The sequence below is a fragment of the Stegodyphus dumicola genome, chromosome 1 (assembly GCF_044657685.1).
Source record: "Stegodyphus dumicola isolate Sdum_Otavi_A_Nest chromosome 1, ASM4465768v1".
Classification (NCBI taxonomy): domain Eukaryota; kingdom Metazoa; phylum Arthropoda; class Arachnida; order Araneae; family Eresidae; genus Stegodyphus; species Stegodyphus dumicola.
Window position 1 is genome coordinate 282,655,641 of NC_140768.1, and position 20,560 is coordinate 282,676,200.

General features: G+C 33.5%; 1 long non-coding RNA gene across 1 annotated transcript in view; it reads right to left on the reverse strand.

Moving 5' to 3' along the window:
- Window positions 1-1,101, reverse strand: part of LOC146999569 (uncharacterized) — a 64,670-nt gene extending 63,569 nt beyond the window's left edge. Inside the window, exon 1 of the long non-coding RNA XR_015039830.1 lies at window positions 879-1,101. This is a non-coding gene — a long non-coding RNA (uncharacterized LOC146999569). The remainder of the gene's footprint in view (window positions 1-878) is intronic.
- Window positions 1,102-20,560: the final 19,459 nt, after the last annotated feature.

The window sequence follows — 20,560 nt, forward strand, 5'->3', positions numbered from 1 at the left end:
ATATAAACGTTATTGTTTAAATTGGAGTATAATTTATTTATGTAAATTAAATCAGTATTTGAAACAAAAAATCGCATTATGAATAACGGAACAATAAACTCCATCAAAAATAAACGTCATAATTCAATCTGGAAAATAATTTGGTTATTGAAATTAAATCAGTATTTGAAACAAAATTATCGCATTATGAATAATGGAAAAATAAACATCATTATTCAAGCTAGAGAATAGTTTGGTTAGGGAAATTAAATCAGTATTTTAAAAAACATCGCATTGTAAACAACGAAAAATAAACACCATAAAAATAAACGTCATTGTTTAAATTGGGAGAATAATTTAGTTATGTAAATTAAATCAGTGTTTGAAACAAAATGATCGCATTATGAATAACGGAAAAATAAACATCATCAAAGAATCATCAATAAGATAAATAGCATTAATAATAATATTTATATATATTTGCAGGATAATTTAAACATTCATAATAATATTTCTATATATTTGCAGGATAATTTGAACAATGTGACAGAGTTCGTTGTCGCTTATAAATGTCAGTTAAAATGTTCGAGTTCATCTAGTAAACATCATTTTCTGTCACTGAAGCATGTTTTGTTTTCTGTTTTGTATTCTCCGAATTTTTCTTTTATATTGATGGATAATGAATTGTGATATTAATTTTTTCATCATTCCATAATGAACAAATAGTTTCTATTCTGCAATTCGGTTATTCCCCCCCCCCGATTAACCGGGAGTTGAAAATATTTATTGTAACTGTTTCAGAAAATGAATAAAATCTATAAAATTTTACTCGGAATTTGAAATTCCATAAAATCAAGCCAATGAGGCAAGTTTTTAATAATTAATTTCAAAGTCGTTACCTGGGTAATATTTGAAACTGTACGCTTCTGTCGTCGTTTCTTCTTCATATCGTAAAACACGAGTAACGTAACTCTCATTGTAATCATCCATGACTCAGAATGTAATTCATGAATGGCACTTCCAAGGCATGACAGACTACAGGGTGAGAAGGAACGGAATCATTAACGACCGGCTCTTCTCGCTCTTCATGCTCCGAATGCCTTCTGGCCTCTCTCCTCATAGTTGTGATGTGCGCGGTCTCTGGTGATGGAAAAGGAGAATGGCCTTCTTTCTCAGCCGAAAACGATGGCATCACGAAAGTTCAGGGCAACCTATCTTAAAATATCTGATGTGGACACCACATGACTTTCTTGTACGGCCTAGCTGCACTTTCTTTTAAACTTATTTCCTCGAATTTCATTAGATATATATTTCTCATTCAATCAATTCAGTTCTCACTTCGCGGCAATACATAAAAACTCAGAACATCTTCATTAAATTGGTACAATATAAAAAAAAAATATAAAACACCAAATCTGAAATTTTACGTTTGGTCCCACTCGGCAAAAACACTAAAGCCGGTGCACCAACTAACTTAATTCACTATTCTACTAAGAGTTTCAAATGTAAACAAGTGGGGGACCTAGTTAGGCTTAGCGGCACTTAGACATAAGAATAACATAATTCAGTCCCTTTCAAAACACAAAATATATATTTTACTAATATATAAGAATAAAAAATTGAACTCACGAAACAGTAATATAATGGGTGTATATATGTATATATGAGTCTGATTTCAACCAAAACGGGAGGTGCACAACTACATGGTATAGCAGACCCATATTCAAAATTTCAACGTTCTACGGCTACTCGTTTTTGAGTTATGGGAGATACATACGTACATGCATCAGAAGTCACAAAAAAAATCTTTTCTGGATATATTTTAAATCCATTTTTCAATCCGCTTGGGAAAAACAGCCATTTATTCCGTATGTACAGATGTCAAGCAAAAAAAAAAAAAAAAAAAAAAAAAAAAAATCGTCTATGTAGATTCGAGAGCTGTCGAAATGGATGTTTTCGTTGAAATACGATACTCGAAAATATGATACGATCCGAGACTGGTTAAAATGGATATTTTCTTTGAAAATAAGATACCTGAAATTTTTCTCGATTGGAATGCTTCCTTTATTTCGTACAAAAAAGTAAAAGTTTTAAGATTGTTCATCGTGGAACAACGGAAAAATTGCTAATGCAAAATATTAGTGTAAGACTAAACTGTCTACGTAAAATAAAGAATATTATAAAAATCTGAATGTTTTCAGATTTTACATTACACCCAAAGGGGTGTTTTTTTTTAACATTTTGTGTGTTACCTTTATTTTTTAAATATCATGATCTTGGCACTTAACACCACAAAATTTAATTCAACAGCAATACTGCAAAATAATTTTAAATGGAGATATCTTTAGAATTTCCGATACACAGTCTCAGTAATAAATGGGAGAAAGCAACGTGAACCCTCCTGTAGCAACCACCTGTGAAAATGACTAGTACTTCTTATGACTAAGAAGAGCATAAATCACCACTGTGTAACATCATCTCTCAAATTTGATCCCCGGAACGATTCCAGAATCACTTGGAGTCGTTGATAGTCCGCTTAGGAACAGCTCACTGTTTTTGTGTGTGAAAGTCTAAACTATAAAAATATACATTATTTGTTTTCATGTAAGCAGCTGAATAATTTTCTAATTTAAAGAACGATTTTTATCGCAACATACGAAACTTTATGTTTCAGATGGCTTATATCAGACACTTTTGCTTTCTTCAATTTACTACTTTGGGTTGAAGAAATACATTACGTGTTCTTTGAAGAATTGCTGCCGATTGTCCTTTGAAAGTCCCTTAAAGAATCTTAGCTCATCCGTTCAGAAATAAGAAATCTTCTACAGGGAAAATGAAAAGCAAATGTGAATCTCTTACCTGGCTATCTAGAATGAAACATGATTTTTCTTGGGGATAATTTTTCACTCGTTGTGTTGATGGAGAAACTCCAGGCTGATCATTTATCCCTGCTGTCTGCGTTTTGGCTGCAACTAGCTTTCACATATTTAATTCTTCCTCTTCTGTTTCTTGTTTAGGAAATTTTATATTTTTTTCTCTTTGCAGTGCTCAATTGGAGATTTAAACGGCGCTTTTTGAAGCTTCATAAATGGACGCTATATTGTTGTAAATTCATATGAAATACGGTAAAACCACTTTAAGGCGACCGACCGTGGTTTCAGACGATGTTGATGATCTAAGAAAGCTTTTATCTTAAAGAATGATGGTGATTTTAATGTCGATATTTATTTATGTGTTTTCAGAAACATTTTACGTTTTCAAATACGGTTGTCTAAGATGATTGTATCTATACCAAGTTTCACTACCTTTAAGAACTATAGTGTTTTTATTTTTTTTTTTTCGTTGCTAGCTAACCATATGCTAGCTAACCACTTACACCATCAGAGCAATCATAGAGAATGCGTTAATTCTTTCTAACCTAAGTAATTTACATAAAAAATGTAATCATTTTAGGTAATCTGCTGCATTTATAGTTCTTTACTTTGTAAGAAAATGCCCAAAGGTTAGGGAACTTCTCCATAGATTAGCGACCTAATTATGTTCTAAAAGGGTAGCTGTAGGCTTTAATTTTTTACATGTTAACCTTAGACACGTAGACCAAAGTAAATATTTGTTAAAATGAAGTGGGCATTTTATGAAACCATTTAATACTGTGAGCGAGAAAGTTATGTTAGGAAAATGTAACTTTTCAAGTGTGTCAAAATTATTCTGTTATATATATATATTGTTTTTGAGGAAGAGAGTATGACTGATTTTCTCGAAATAGATAGAAGTTTCTATAAACCTGATACCGTCTATAGTCCAATTATTCCGAAAAATACTGCTGCCGGGTGATTGCTAATTAAGCTTTAAAGGTAATACAAATAACGGTTTAATACATTAAGTTAAATTTTGTTGTTACATTTTAGCAATCAAAGAGATAGTTGTGACTGGTGTTGGGGTGCATGCTGCATTAACTGTGTGTTCTAGGTTATGGACAACTGTAATATTGCACTCTATGTACTATGTACCCTGTGTCCATTAACACATAATCAGCTACAAATGTAAATGCCTCAAGAACTACCCAATATGTGAAATATTTCTTTAACATTTCAATAACCAACACACTTGTTGAGACTTGTGTTGTTGTGGTTGCGTGTTCTAGATCGTCAGCATCTAAAATATTAAATTTTAACATATTTAATAATTATCTGCGAAACGTTCAGTATTAAATAACATTTTATCGTATCATTACGAACATTAAAAGGAATATCAATAACATAAATTAACTGCCGGGTACTATTTTGATGGGAGTATCAACGCTTCGTCGACTTTCAAATCTAAGAGAAATCATTAGTTTTATTTTTAGAACAGAGATTTTCAACTTGCTGCTAAGTTGAGAATTGAAAGCTTCAGACGTTCTATGTGTACATGCTCAGTCTGGAATATTTTTCAGACTAAATGCGACATATCCTTTAGTTTGGTGTTGCATTATAAGTCATTTGATTCGTTATGGTTGAAGACTATGGAGGTTAGAACAGATGGAGTAAGCATGTTGTCACAAGACTAAAGCCAAGGATATGTTAGCAACGTGACGTAAGTCTTCCCATGGGCCGTCATACAACGTACGGGTAAGATTACGAAACATATTGTTAAATAAAATTGCACTGAATATGAAAGCAAATATCAATAGCCGCAGGCTCAGAAAAGTGTTTTTAGGCATAATTTCCATAAAATACCATTGAAACTTCCAGTGATCTTCCACGTTTTACCATGCATACATTTGTGTACTAGTTACCATTTACACAATTTCATGTACCTCGATTTTATTGAATCTGAAAGAGCTATTTGCAATCCTTATGAAGTTTCTATATGCTAATTAGAAAATATTGTGTGTTAAGTATCAAAATTAGAACTGGAGACTTATAAACATTCAATGATGAACAGCTAACATGTAAACAATGCCGATCAGAATGCAAATAAAACCAACCAGAAATCCGTTTATGGCAGCGGCCGTGATAGGTGTGACATCATACCGTGATGTTTCGTGACTTCATTGTCATGGCACTGGACATACTGGACATAAGGAGGAGGCTTACTCCATCTATTCTAACCTCATGGTTGAAGACAATACCAGAAGGTATACTGCGAAGTGATTGATGGATGTTCCCTGCAATTACGCTGTTCCAAAGGCAACCACATTGAAGGCTGTTGACACGTTATGACACTGATCGTAGCGCTAAGCAGCGTGTGCATATGCTTTTATTTCTGTATCTCAATCTCGCACCTCTCAATGGCCCGATTATTTGACATCCTGATTATTTGGCAAGCTTTCGACTGGAATTTGGGTGCCCGACATTGCATGAAAATTCTTACCTTAATAACACCGCGAGGCATTTGCTATCTTTTCCCCAGCTCACTTTGAAAAATGAATTATTCAGCATCGTTAATTAAAATACAGTGAACCCTTTTCAAGAAGACTTTTCATGATGTCTAATAATTTTAGTCTTCTGACGAGATAGTTGCATGTTGTTAGAGGACTAACTTCATTGTGGAATCTAAGAAGATAGCCTTCATGTGCTTTGCCATAATCAAATAAATCAAATCAAACCAATCAATATGATCAATATGGTATTTATTTATGTTCTCAGATACCCTGGTCATAGGTAATCGTCTGCGGAAGCCTCTTGTTAGGAGAAGTCCTTTGTACTCCAGTATCAGTAATTACGATGTGGTCAAAAGTCTGAGAATAGTTCACGACTATTTAGCTCCTTATTAGTTAAATTCGAAAATTCCAAGTGTAGAATTGATTTTGGCTGCACTGAAATGGCATGTTGGTCCACCAGTTATAGGTTATACTAAACGAATACCTCATTTTTCTTGTATTATCTATCAAATTAGGATAAAGGACATTGCTTTTAGTTATCCGAATTATTATTCCGGCTCAATGAACCTGCTTCCATAGTCAACCAATGTGAATTCTTGCGAGTATCTGTTACATTCCTTTCCCAATAGGAACTTTTCAAGACTTAAATCAGTTCACACCGTGTTTCTTCTTGTGGATGCCATAAACTTCAGAAATTTCATTATTGGCTTAATTTTATACACTGTTTTCAGTAACATCAATTAAATATTGTTACTCTCTGTTCAGTTATTGGTATTTAAAATTGACAATGAATTTGAAAACCGGAATTTCCTATTTTCTCGCAATTTTCGTTGAGTTGAATTTGTATCGAATCTGCAAATCTGGAGATATATCAGATGATGGTACTATAGTGTGGAAGTTAATAGAGACAAAGCAATTTTTTTTGATAATTTATGTACATATCTTCGTATACTGTAAAAATTATAAAATGAATAGGAAATATGTCCTCTTGTAGCATAAACGTGCTCTATAATGCGCGAAGGCATTGACTGTACAGGTCTTGAGACTATATTATTTTACTTCTATATCATATAACCGCACTTCTATAGCATTTTTAATGATGGCCTCTTTTGTCGTACAATCCATTTCGCTTTGCTTGAGAATGTGCCACAAATTTTCAATAGTATTTAAATCTGGTGAATTTCCAGGTCAATCTAACACAATAATCTTATTTTCAAACATGATTTTTCTGACAGATTTTGAATTGTGGCTTGAAGCTAAGCCATATTGAAAATACTCCTGCAATGATGTTCTAGAACATCCCAATCTTTTGTTTTTACATTTCTGAATACTTCAAAGAATTCATCATTCCATCAATAGAAACTGGATTCCCAGTCCCATCAGCATTTAAAAAAATCCTAGAACATTTGTTTTTGAGGGCATTTTACGGATTGTTGCATGTGTTAAGGTCTTGTTGATTCACGCTTACTTCCGTGTAACAACATTGTGTTAGTTGGGTAAACGTGAACAAATAAATGAATTCCGTCGCTTCAAATGACATTTTACCAATCACTTGCGGTTCAAGATTTTGGTCCACAATAATCGCTTTGCTTCAGTTGGATTTATTTACTAGATAAAGATAATAAAATAAAAATGATCAGATTTAAAATTCGGCCGGCTTACGTGACAGTAGTCAGTAGGATTAATTATACCCAAGTAACTGCTTTAAAAATACTTGCTTTGAATATTGTCTCTTTTTTCTAGCAAAGCACTCTCGAGACTGACTATAATTTGTTCATCGCAATAAATTGTAGTAAAATATTATAAAAATGAACTTAGTTTCGTAAAGAAGATAAATTTTGGATTTATGGTTTTCACGCTTATTTTTTCTTGCTAAAAATGTACATTCAGACTATTTTTAAAAATACTAAAATGAAATTAAATATTTTCTAAATAAACTCCTAAGCGGCCTTTTGTTCTTTTTAAACTGTAGTGGCAAATTATTGTTTTGCTTTTTTATTTCTTATTAGATCTAGTCAAGTAATAAAACAATTTTTCATTATAATCTGATAATAATTTCAGTTCACTTAATTGTTTTCCCTGAAGCTCTGTACATTTTCGCGTATGAAAGAAATTAAACGAAATAGAATTACAAAACGAAAAAAAGCTATTTTCGTTTATGCCTCTTTTGCGTACTCTCAGTTGCAAGTTTAAAGATATTTCTATCTTCGATTCCAAGCTTCGTGCTTTTTTATAAAGAGTTCAAATGAAATTTCTTTGGACAGTAAGCAAATTTAAACCTCTGTTCGTATTTTTCAAACGATACTTTGCATTGGAATCTATGTTTTTTTTAATATATATATATGGCGTCTTCTATATGCAGTAATTCCTTTTCGAAGTATATATAAAGAACTGATGTAGACGGCATATGACTTCCTTATGCGGCCTATTAAAATGTACACATCTTCTGCTGCATTTCATTTAAATTTATTTCACCGAATTCATTAGAGATATATAATATGACTTTGGAAATACGGAAGTTTACAGAAACAAATATAGTGAAACTTCTGACAGTTTCAGTACGGATAGTCGTTTTAGAGAGGATTCATAGTACGTTTAGTACCACTTGAATATATAAAGTCAAAAATACATCCTATAACAAAAAATATATATTTTGCTGAAAATATAATTTCATTGTTCTGGAGAAAATTGAGCAAATAGAAAAGCTATTTGCTTCTGAATGGAAAAACAAATTGGAAAAAAGAAGAAGAAGAAAAGCATTCTTTATTGCAAAGGATAGTTTAAGAATATAGCTAGGTAGTTATAAAATTATTCAGAATTCTTTATTGGTCGAAAAGATGCACTGCAGTAGGAACTGGAGTTTTCGAAGTATATATAAAAAAACTGATGTAGACGGCATATGACTTCCTTGTGCGGCCTATTAAAATGCACACATCTTCTGCTGCATTTCATTTAAATTTATTTAACCGAATTCATGAGAGATATATTTTTCCTTCAATCAATCCAGTTTTCACTTCGCGGCAAGGCAAAAATCGATAAAAACTCAAAACATCTTTATTAAAAATTGTTAAATACAGAAAAACCTAAAACACCAAAAAACAGTTAAATAAACAATTTTTTACAATTAAAATTAAAGATTCTAAGCAAAATGGAGCAACTCGGACAACGAGCAGAGAGACAAAACTTTCAAAGGACGAAATTGAAAGTTAAGTTTTAGCCCCTCTGGAAGTGGCTCTCAGTGAAGATCCTGCACAACTTACTTAATTCACTATTCTACTGAGAGGTTCAAATGTAAACAAATGGCTGTTCGTTAGGCCTACCGCCACTTAACTTTTAAACTGTTGATTAATCCTAAAACTATTATATACGAATCAAATAAAGGCATAAAAACCTTAACCGGAACTTAAGAAAAACATAATTCAGTCACTTTCAAAACCCTCATAAGAAAATATCTGCCAGTATTGTAAGTCGAAGGATGTTCCTGAAGCAACTGTACGCTCGAGTACCAAATGTTTGGGCTCTACTAACCGCCCAGTCCAAGGGAACAAGATTAAAATGATGTCTTAAACATCTGAGTTGGACTGTCTCAGATTGGTACAATATCTTCTTCACAGACTACTTGCCATGGAATTTAATGAATTTTTGGAAAGAAGATCTTTCACAATAAGCGCACCATGATTGTGTATGAAGCACAAAGTTCCCAGAAGTCTTTGTCATGTCCAGTGCTTCAATTAAAAATTAGCCAGTCACTCGATTAATCTGTAATCTTTCAGTTTCTAAATTCGTAGTCGTAAATCGAAAGTAAGAAACTTCATGCAGTGAAACAATGACCAGACGTTAATTCGGCATTGTTGTTTTAGCTGTGGGCTTCTAGGATCATCTTTCATGTCTTTTCAACCATCGTTGATTCTTTAATGCCAGTCAAGCATTCTCGACTTTTACATAATATTTTCGACATGAACAACATTCTGTGGTTTTAACGCATCAACAGCGCATTTTAATGTAAATATTTTAAATGCAAGGATACCTTTCTAAATGAAAAAGTTGATTATCTTTATAACAACTAAGTAATTCAAAAGTTAAATATTGGGTTATAAGGTATTTCTCCCGCCTTCGTAGCGTGCCTTCGTGCTGTAGTGGTTCTGCACGCTGGGCCAGTATTCCAGAGGTACGTAGTTCGATTCCCGGCGAACGCGGTTCCTAATTTTTCATCTCTTCGGCTTTTCCAATTAACCTAATGTCTCTAGAGTGGCGCCCGATCTAAAAAAGGGTGTTGGATGATGACTCTCCTCACCCAGGCTTTGGCGATTGGGTCCCCTTAAAACTTCCCAGTCGTCCTTTAAAATGGGGAAGTATATAAGGTATTTAATTACTAAAATTAGAAGTGCAGGAGCCGTATGGAAGATTATCGGTAAAGAGAAACAAGAATATAAAGAAATAAATAAAATGATTAATAATAAAATTGTTGAAAAAATTAAATAATTAATAGGGTTTCAGCTGGAATTAAAATTTAGCACAAAAACTAAGAAATAGCTCAAGTGGTTTCCGGTGAATGTAAGATTTGAATATGATAGGAGGAGGATAGAAATAAGGACTATTCTTTTTTCAACACACAATGAATAACATTCAAATGGTTAAAGCGTCACTAATGAGGCTAGAGAGAATGCTATAAACAGTAACAGAATATAGAGAAAATTTAAGGATGTCGTATAGGTATGAAAACAAAAAGAGAAGATCCCAGCAATTTCTGACTCCTGTCAATATAATTGTCAAGCGGAATGAGACAGGGGAACAAATTTTTACGGAGGTTTAGCTGCGAACAAAATAACAAGTTACAATTTTCATCCCCCGTCTTTACTTACATTGCTCCAAAAAGTCTGTAGGTGCTCTTTTACCGCTGGAAAGACACTTAAGGTTGGAAGGAAGAATTTACGCATTGTCGTAAAGTCATTGTATTTTCTGAAGAATAAGCTTCTGACAAGTGGTTGGGGGCTTTTCGTTTTTTTAGAATTCTCGACCTACGTTGAAGGGTTTGTTTCCCAAAGAGAGAGGAGTATGCATTTAGAAGGTAGAATCGATGTTTAATATAATTTTATTACTAAAAATAAAATTTCTTCTAAAATTGTTTCTCTGTTAGCTTAAGAAATGTGCGGAGCCTTCTTATTTAGAACTATTGAAATTAATCCGAGAACAATTAAAAATACATGAGATGGAGTAATGAGGCATATTATACGTAACAGGAGAGTGCTTGTAAAAATTTATTTTTTTTTTCATTTGGAGCAGGCCTCGACTACCTGTGACCTATTTAATAATTCCTAGTGACCCATTTGAGCTCCGAAAATAAAGTATAACATAAAAAAGTAAGTTATGAAACTGTAGAGTACCTCACTTTGGAATTCTAAGTTAATGTTGGAAGTGAGGAATCTAAGAACTGATAAGCGATTAATCGCTTGCGTTCGGTGACAAGAAACAACAAGATAGAAGGGTAACTAACCCTTTATTATTCCAATAAGATTTAACAAAACTCCGCCTGGGAGTGTGCAAGCAAAGCCCGCACTTGGACTTGAACTTAAAAGAGTAAGAATTAAACTAAAGCTAAGATTAACTAAACAAGTATAGCCGAAGCTATCAAGGTTCAATTTGAGTTGGCTCCTAAACTTATTTTACTACGAAGCTTAGCAAGGGCCTGAGTACGGCCGAGCGTAATAACAGCTTTGAGAGAGAGAGAGTGGCCAAAAAGGCAGTCGCGCGTAAATCAGAAACTCTGATTCTCTCTGACTCAGTAAGTAACCTCGGGGTTTAAATACCGCTCCTTCTCACTAAATATTCATCAAATTCCAAAACTACGTTCTGGCTTAAAGTAGTAAGTTGAAGTTAAGAATTTCACAGGAAAGGAACTTTAACTTAAAACTTAACTGTTAATAAAATTAACATAATCCTTACAAAACGAACACTTGAAGAATGCATTAAAAATATGAACTGAAAATGAATAATAATAATAATTTTTGTTTGGTTACAAAGTTGCAGCAACGAATATGCATTGCTATATTTAAAAAATAAAATATTGCAACGTAATTTTAAGGAGAAATCGTAACTTCGGCAACGCCAATCCGTAATTCCTTGATAGACGTCTGACAATATTTCTAACATTTTGTCCGCATTCGGTTCAACTTAATAAATAATTACCGAAAATTCAGATGCTAGCATTCGTCTTAAGATGATTAACTATAAGCCAGTGTTAATTAAATTAACGTCACAAGTTCAGCATCGGAGGAGCCATTGAATGTAAATAAAAATTAAATTCCTTCAGTTTCGTTTGTTTTATAATAATTATAATTATAATTTAATATTTATACTATGTAGAATTTTAAGCGTATTGTAATTAATTTATCGATAAAATGTATCTTATTATTCACTAAAAAGCACTGTTAAAATGAAAATACCGCCGACCCAAAACGTCTTAGTAATTAATCAATCATTCTGGTTGATTTTGATCTGCAGCAAAAAATGTTGCCGACGCCTGATTTAGAGAATAAATCAGTTTATATTTTCCGTAAATAGTTTCGTTTCACGCTGATGGTTGCGATTGTAGTTTTCTCATCGTTTCGTAATAAAAACGTTTCGGTTTCAGACAGCATAAATTAACCCTCTGAAGACCAAACGCCCGTGAAGGCCTTTCATTCAAACGACTAAAACCGTCCGAAACGGTCAAGATTTCGATATTATTTTTTTCCCTCGCCCTAAGGTATGAAGTAGCAAGAGCAGTGTTCTCAAATGCATTGCATCAATTTATTGCAGACAGCTTGTCCTAAAAGGCTAATGAAAGCTTCTTTGTTAGGAAGAAGGAAGGATATCATTCGAAATCTTCAGACCTCTTTTTGCATTTAATGGACGGGGACGGGCGTTTCGATACTTTAAGCATACAGTTTAGTGAACTCTTCGGTTTTCTAAGGGTTAATCTGGAATTCAGTGCGCCGAGAGCTGCCTGTTGTTTTTTTACAAACATCGCCAATGATATATCGCATCTAATAGCTATAGCTTGTGTTGTTCAGTAACACCTTCCTACCAACAAGATGAAAAGGTCATTCAAAATCAAATTACTTTCTTTTACTCTTTCAGAACCATGTATTATATAATAACTGTTTTCTTGGAAATAAATGAGCGTGTTGTACAGCCAGCAGAAATACTTTCATAAACAGCGTCTTCACCGTTAAAATGTAAAACAAAATGCAACCTGAGGCATTTTTAAGAGCTCTTCTCTGCATGTTAATAACTACGTTAATGAATTCCGAACATTTGCCCCTTAATTTGTTGAGAGAATTAAAATTTTTATAGGATATGTTTAAAAAGGTATTTAAAAAATGTTACCTAATTTTTTACTTTTACGTCATAAAAGTTACTTCATAACTGTGAGTGTGATAAAGAATTCTGAAAGAAATATTTTTCTCAAATGTGACTAAAACAAATTTGCGCTCATTAAAGTTGTTTAACAATGAGGTAAACACGTATATTTATACCTTGCATAAAAACGTTTAAACCAGTTAACTTCATGCTAATTAACTTTCTCGCAATGTCTTTTAAAATAACAAGGGAACTCAAACGGTTAAAACTGGGGATATTTTTTGTAAATAAGAGAAATTAATGTAACGCTATTTGTTGAAACTAAAAAAGGCTTAAAATTGTAGAGGAAAAAATTATTTACACACTTAAAAAATTCCTAGCTTCTGGTATGCAATATGTTTTGTGAATCTACAATTTTTGTGAAAATGAGCACCAAAACAACTGAAACGCCAATCGATGTCATAATCTCATTATAAAATTGTTCAAAAATGAAAACTCTCAATGTGAACTAGGATGCATGTGGAATAAAAGTCATCCTCTGTGCACGATATGGTAAATACGTTGAGAAGGATGAGAGCATTCTCGACTTTTACATCGTAGAGTCATTAGGATTTCTTTGGAAGCAAGAAACTGAAGAAATGAGCATTGCCCTCGCTGGGACTCCAAGCACGGACCTCTCGAATACGCGTCGAGCGTGCTAACCACTACACCACGAATGATGCTAAGAAGGCGGGAGAAGTACCTTATATACTCCTCCTTTTAAAGGGCGACTGAGGATTAGGGAACCCAATCGCCAAAATCCTGGTGGTGAGGAATCTTCATCCACCACCTTTTTTAGTTCGGGCGCCACTGTATATAAACATTAGGTTATTTCGCTACAGGCGAGATGAAAATAAGCAATGCCCTCGCCAGGACTCAAACCACGAATCTGCGTCGAGCGTGCTGACCACTACACCACGAAGGCATGCTAAGAAGGCGGGAGAAATACCTTAAAACGTAACCAAATGAACTTATTTTCCAGATAAAACTGTCTGAAAATCTAAATAAATTTAAAAGTGTTTTCTCACTAATCATATTAATTATTACTCACTCATTATATTACTCCTCTTTTCAGTGTATTTTGCATTGCCCTCGGATTAACCATGATTTTGAATTCCCCGTGGTCATTGACCCAAGTATTAATTTCGATAAATCGGAAGTGATTACAGTTACTTTTATATGTTGCCATCTTAGAGAAACTGTCGCCTTAAAGTTTCGTTGCGCTTCTTAGTTGGTGTAGAATAACGTGAGCAGAGGTTTAGGAAACATATTGACATGAATTTTCGAAGAGATTTTCCTTTCACCTATTTTCCTTAGGCTCGCAGTTCGCGAACTTCAGCACTTTAACTCTGTCAGTACACAAGCGTGGTTTCAAATTTCACCGTTACGCCTATCAATTTTAGATATAAGGATGAGGATGATTGAATTGCAAAGTAGAGCTTTGAACGAAAGGCCGTACTTTATTCTTCCAGTTTGATGAAGGAGCTCAAATTTGTAAATATAGCATAAATCAAGTCAGCAGAAATTCTTGGGGTCGGATAAAGTTGATGCTAACGAAACATATTTTGTTAAAATGAAAATGAGCATTAGGGATATCGGCGTTCGCAGTTCTAGAAACTCTGATCAGAATTTCGTATAAAGTTATTTAATGAAATAATCCACGTATTAAATGCAATTCATTACTTACTGTATAATTTGCTCAAATTTGTAAATATAGCATAAATCAAGTCAGCAGAAATTCTTGGGGTCGGATAAAGTTGATGCTAACGAAACATATTTTGTTAAAATGAAAATGAGCATTAGGGATATCGGCGTTCGCAGTTCTAGAAACTCTGATCAGAATTTCGTATAAAGTTATTTAATGAAATAATCCACGTATTAAATGCAATTCATTACTTACTGTATAATTTGCTGTTTTTCATGCTTCGGTCGTCTAGCCTAATTAATATTGCTGCTCACTGGAAATTTGACCCAGATTCAAATCAGGGCGAATGCTGTAGCTCCATATGAGTTTTCATCGTTTTTTTTTTTTTTATTTTATTTTATTTGTAACCTAAATACAAGACTTCACCACGAAACCTTCATTACCTTGTTTATGTTTCTGAAGTTAATAAATATACAACTATTTAGATTTGCTCATGCTCATCTGTCCAACTGATAGGCTTTTATCCAACTTCCTATACAGCGTTAGAAGCAAATTACAACATTTTTTATTAACTTTTATTGGTTTATGTCAAATTTGTAGATGGTACGACAGAATTGATAACATCACTCGGAATGGCGGTCGAATAAGTATGCTGAGGTAGACACTGTGATCATATTTGTTGATATTTCTAAAGCAATTTAAAGCATATTTAATCTAACATATTGAACATTGTTCTTGTGGTTCTGGAGTATGGTGTTTTTGCTATGGAAAGAAGTTTTCGAGCGGCTCAAACAGAACATTACGTACTGCATCAGACAAACTTCGTATGGCCAGAAGTTCACCCATAATTTGGCATTTTATGACCGCCATTGTACCAATCATAATGAAAACATTTCAGAAAATATAAATAAATCATACCTTCTCAAGAAAAGTAATGATTCTTGACCTGTTGACTGACTAGATTACCTTTCTCATCCGTTCTGGCCAAATAAATCTGGCGATTCGTCACCATCATTTTTTTCTCAGCTATAACTTTTAGAGCTATTTAATGCATAAAAGTTTTGAGAAATTATCTCACATCGTTGACTTGTTGAAAGACTCCACATCGGTTATATGACATAAATACAAGGGGAAAATAAAAGAGAGAAATGGACTATCATCTGACTATACTGTAGACACTATTATGACTTTTTAGAGCCAGGTAAAAGTGATGAATCAATAGCGTCTTTCCTGAAATGGATTCTCATCTGACTACAGTGTAGACACTATTATGACTTTTTAGAGCCAGGTAAAAGTGAGGAATCAATAGTGCCTTTCCTGAGATGGACTCTCATCTGACTATAGTGTAGACACTATTATGACGTTTTAGAGCCAGGTAAAAGTGAGGAATCAATAGTGACTTTCCTGAAATGGACTCTCATCTGACTGTAGTGTAGACACTATTATGACCTTTTAGAGCCAGGTAAAAGTGAAGAATCAATAGTGCGTTTCCTGGGATTCGAACTATGAATCTTCCAGTTACCAGCTGGACATGCTCAGTGCTTACACCTCGAGATCGCCCATGAGAGGATTGCGATAATTCCTTATACTCTCTTCTGCCTATACCCAGTCGTATAAGTCTAGGCGGTTATGAATTATTGTCATTTAAGTTACGGAGCCGGGAAACTTGTATAACCAATATCGCCCTCGGTTATATTCGAACCACGGATTCTCAAATTACTACCTGAATATGCTAACCACTTATACTACAAGACAACGCACGGAAGAATGCGGTATGTCCTTACAATATCATCTTTAAAAATCGCTTTGAAAATTTCCGGATACGAAGTAATAGCTAAATTTTGTTGGGCCTTTTTTTTTCTTTCAAGGAACCAAACGTTCGTGTTATTTGCTATATATACCATATCAATAAGTGAATTTTTTCAATTTCAATATTACGTTTATGATTCAATTAATTACGTTGATCAGAACCCAAAAATATGTTTCGCAGAAGTTTTCAAGTATGTAATATAAAATACATTTTTACTTTGATGTGCCATTCAAATTATTACGGCATGTTATTTTCGGCAGTTATATGATAACTGCTCATTGCACATATATGATGAGGGAAAAGTCCCTTTCAGTTATTTCTTGGGCCCATTTAAAGTAAATATTTTGTGCTTGCCAGTTATGATGATTTATCTTTTGCGAAAAGGTCTTTTTGGATTGAAAGGTGAATTTATTTTGCATGTATTTTAAGGAGTATCAATGCCCGGAATGAATGCATGCAACCTGATCCTACAGAAAAACAAATATTTCTTCAGAAGATTTAGTTTGCTGAAGGAGTATTTCTTACAGTTCATATATATTATTGCGTTTTCAGGCTAAAGGATTTCTGAAATGCCCACAGACACCACTGCATGAATACATTAGAATTTCATGAACAAGATGCAGTTTGTTTAGTTATTCCTTGGATTCGGAATATTTTTTAATAGTAAAGGCACAAATTATCTATTTCGGAAACGCAATGCAGGACCTTCTTTTCATAATTATGTCGGTAAGTACAAAAGTAACTAACTCATCAAACATCTGAATTTAGCCTAACCTTATTTTAAATGCATTTCGAAGATATTGCTGAGAATTTTATATATATGTAAATAATTTTAGTGAAATTGTAATATCTTTTGTATAATGTAATATGAAAATTTGACGAGACGAAGCTTTGCGGAAAAATAACAAATTAAAGGCAATTCTATATAACACTAAGTAAATGGCTATCTCGTAAAATTGGCGATATCTCGCCAAGCTGATGGTTGTGTTGGCGACTAATTTTTGTAACCAAATTTGAGGAGAAGTCTCCAAAATTGGCGAGCATTTGGCGGCATTTTGTCCTGGTCCCTGTATAACTGTAGTTGGTATTGCAATTGAATAATTGTAACTGATTTCTATATGTGACTGCAACCGTATCTAATCCTCATATGCGGTCCAGTAATTTCAAGAAGTGGAAGGAACTAAAGATTTCTTGGCGGCTACAGGAAAAGTGTATAAGACCGGAGAAAACATCTGCTGTCAGTTTTTTTTTCTCTCAGCTGTTTAGTTCCCCCTAAGTTCGGAGTATTGAGATATCATTGCGTTGTGTTTAACTTTCTTAGTGGTTTCAAGTGTTACTACTGAAAAATCAGCCGAATTTAGTATTTTTAATTTTGGCTGAACTTTTGCAGTAGAATCTTACTTGTTGGCTTATATTCCGAACTATACATTAATTGAGAAACGGTGACGGTGCATAATAATAATAAGAAGAAGAGGCGATTCAACTGTGCATTTCTGTCTCTGTTGGTATAAAAGACAAGTACTTTTAATTGTTAACAATATATCAGCTTTAGATTATACCGGAGGAAGATACTATTTTTAACTACACTCTTTATTTATTTCGTTGCACACTTTTTCTATGTTCAGCGTTCTCTATTTATATCTGTTCGTACCTTTGATGAAAAATATTGCACGTATCGCATATACTGCATACTTCAATGTAGAAAACGAAATTTTCGAAGCTTCAAAGCTCGAAATTTCTTGCTGAATGAATATAACTTTCCCACTACTTTAAATACGAAAATTCGTAAGTAGAACTATTTAAACTGCACCAATAAGACGCCGATAGAGACAGGCTGCACGCTAAATGTGAGCCATATTGGGACTTGTTGCCAACTTTCCAAAAGATATCTATACTTGTGAGATGTGAAAAACTGCTTAGCTTTCGGTGGGCTGAACTATTACGATATACATTATGTAGTTTATCTACTATTGTGTGTCTTTCTACTGCTTAACAGCTTATCTACCACTTAAAATATATGACTTGGAAAGCCCTAAACAGTTTTATTGTAAGTTTCTAAAACTATCTATGTAAAAAGATAATGGAGAAGAAATGTATTGGATAAACATTTTGATGATTCTTCCACTAAGAAGCCAAAATATCTAGAATTTAACCAAAATCCTGAAAGTTCTTTTGCATTAAGTCATGCGTAAGGAAATGTCCAACAACTTTCCCAAGAGGGGTGCTTTTTTATAGAGCTAATTTGGAGGGAAATTCCAATGCTTCGCATTTTATTCCCGGACCCAAATAATTGCCTCAAGAGTGTTGCTGTGAATAGCTTAGCTAATCAGAAACAAGGTAAAGAATGATTAGAAACTCTCTCCTGCCAATGACTTTTGCTTCGTGACCGACTAGACCTAATCGGCTAAAACATTCCTCTGGGTTCTTAACAGTGTAAGCAAAATTCTAAGAATTCTTGTGGCTAACACGGTGATCCCAGAACTTTTGTATTAAAATGGATAACTTTACGATTTTACCCATAAGTCCCTTCACACGAGCCCGTTGAACGTAATATGTTACAGCAGAGGAGTATTACAATATACACGAAATTTTTACTACAGCATTAAATTACTTAAATGCCTTTTTAATCGCTATCTCTTCTCTAAAACATTCAGCTCTAAAGCTTACCAGTATTTCTGAGAATGTAAACAAATATCAGTACTGAGTTTGGGATTTTGGGTACATATCGGTATTGAGTTCGCATTTGGGGATTTTTTTGGCTTTTATATGACAACCAGCTCCACAGAAGATCAAATTCGTCTGGAGTTATTAATGGTCGTCATAGAGAGGGTGTACTGTATTTAGAACGTTTATTTAGAACTACGTAAGTTATTTGAGAAACTTCATAAAACCTTGCACTAAATTAATTAATCCCAAACAAAGGTAAATTTAACATTTGGGATTTTTTTGACAAACGGGTTTTAAGCCAAAGGCTGGCACATATATGTCCCAGCCGTAATTAATGGTGGTATGCATATGTCCCGCACGTAGCGATTGACTTACTATAAGCACACCTATTATTCTGAAAAACTTTATTACATCAAATATATTTTACATCGTATGGGACAGGGTAAAGCATTCTTTGCATAACCCAACATTACACATTGGGCAACTCGTATTTCTTCTTTTCTCTATGTTCATTTGCGTACAAAGAGCACAGCGGCGTCTCGATTTTCCAGCTATTGGAAGATCATCCTCAACATTCAAGAGATTATAAGTACACAATAGTACTGTACAAAAAAAAGGGGGGCACAGTTCTGTATCTCCCGTTCTTCTACTGGACCGATTGACGAAATTCAACTTGCGTTTTCCATATCTCGAAAGCGCAAATTAGGATATGTAGTAGATTTATAAATAGCATTGTTCTAATATAGGTATTTTAACACAAAATCGAATCTTTTCTGAAATGACATGGCAATTTTTTTCCATATTTCGATTCTACGTCTCAAATTATACCAAACTGCCAGGTTTCGTAAAAATCGCACGAGTAGTTTTTAAAAAATTAGCTCTTAAAAATTTAGCTCCTCAATATTAATTGAGTTTGGTATATATATTTATTAATCTCTCGTTCTTTATTAAACTTACGTGATTCTTCCTTCCTCAATTCGAAATTTAGGTTCATTCCAAATAAAATTCACTCATTTTTTAATATTTATTTAAAAAAATTTATTTTTATAAATTTTTTGAAAAAAATTTTGTATTATAATCTATGAATTTTTTACCATTATTTTAGATATATTTCTAAGCACACCTTAAAAAAAATTACAGCTTTTTATTCAAAATTTCCCAAGATATACGTGACTTTATATATTGCCCGCGTTTTGAAATTTTTCATATTTATTGAAAGCGATAAAACATCAAATGTAGTTTTAGGCACTTTGTTAAAATTATTTAAAATTAGGAACAATGTGACTCTTTTTCCGATCATGCACAATGGAAAAACATAGGAACGATGTGACTTTTTTTCGCTTCGGAACAATAGAAGGGGGAAAAAATAGGTTGCCATATATTAAGAAGTTCACCAAGTGAATTCTTCTTGACGCAAACTGAAAAAAAAAATAGGCCAATATAATTTTTTTTAATTTCTCCATAAATTTCTCACCAAAATTTAATATCTAAGCATAATTGGAGTCGTAGAATCCAAATTTAGAAAAAAATTGATATGTTATTTCGGAAAAAGTAAAATTTTTTGCCAAATACCTATGTTAGAATAATGCTATGTATAAATCTAATATATATCTTAAGTCACGTTTTCGAGACATGAAAAACGCAATTAGAATTTCGTCAATCGGCCCAGTAGAAAGGGAGATATAGAACTGTTTGCCTCCTTTTTTTAGCGCAG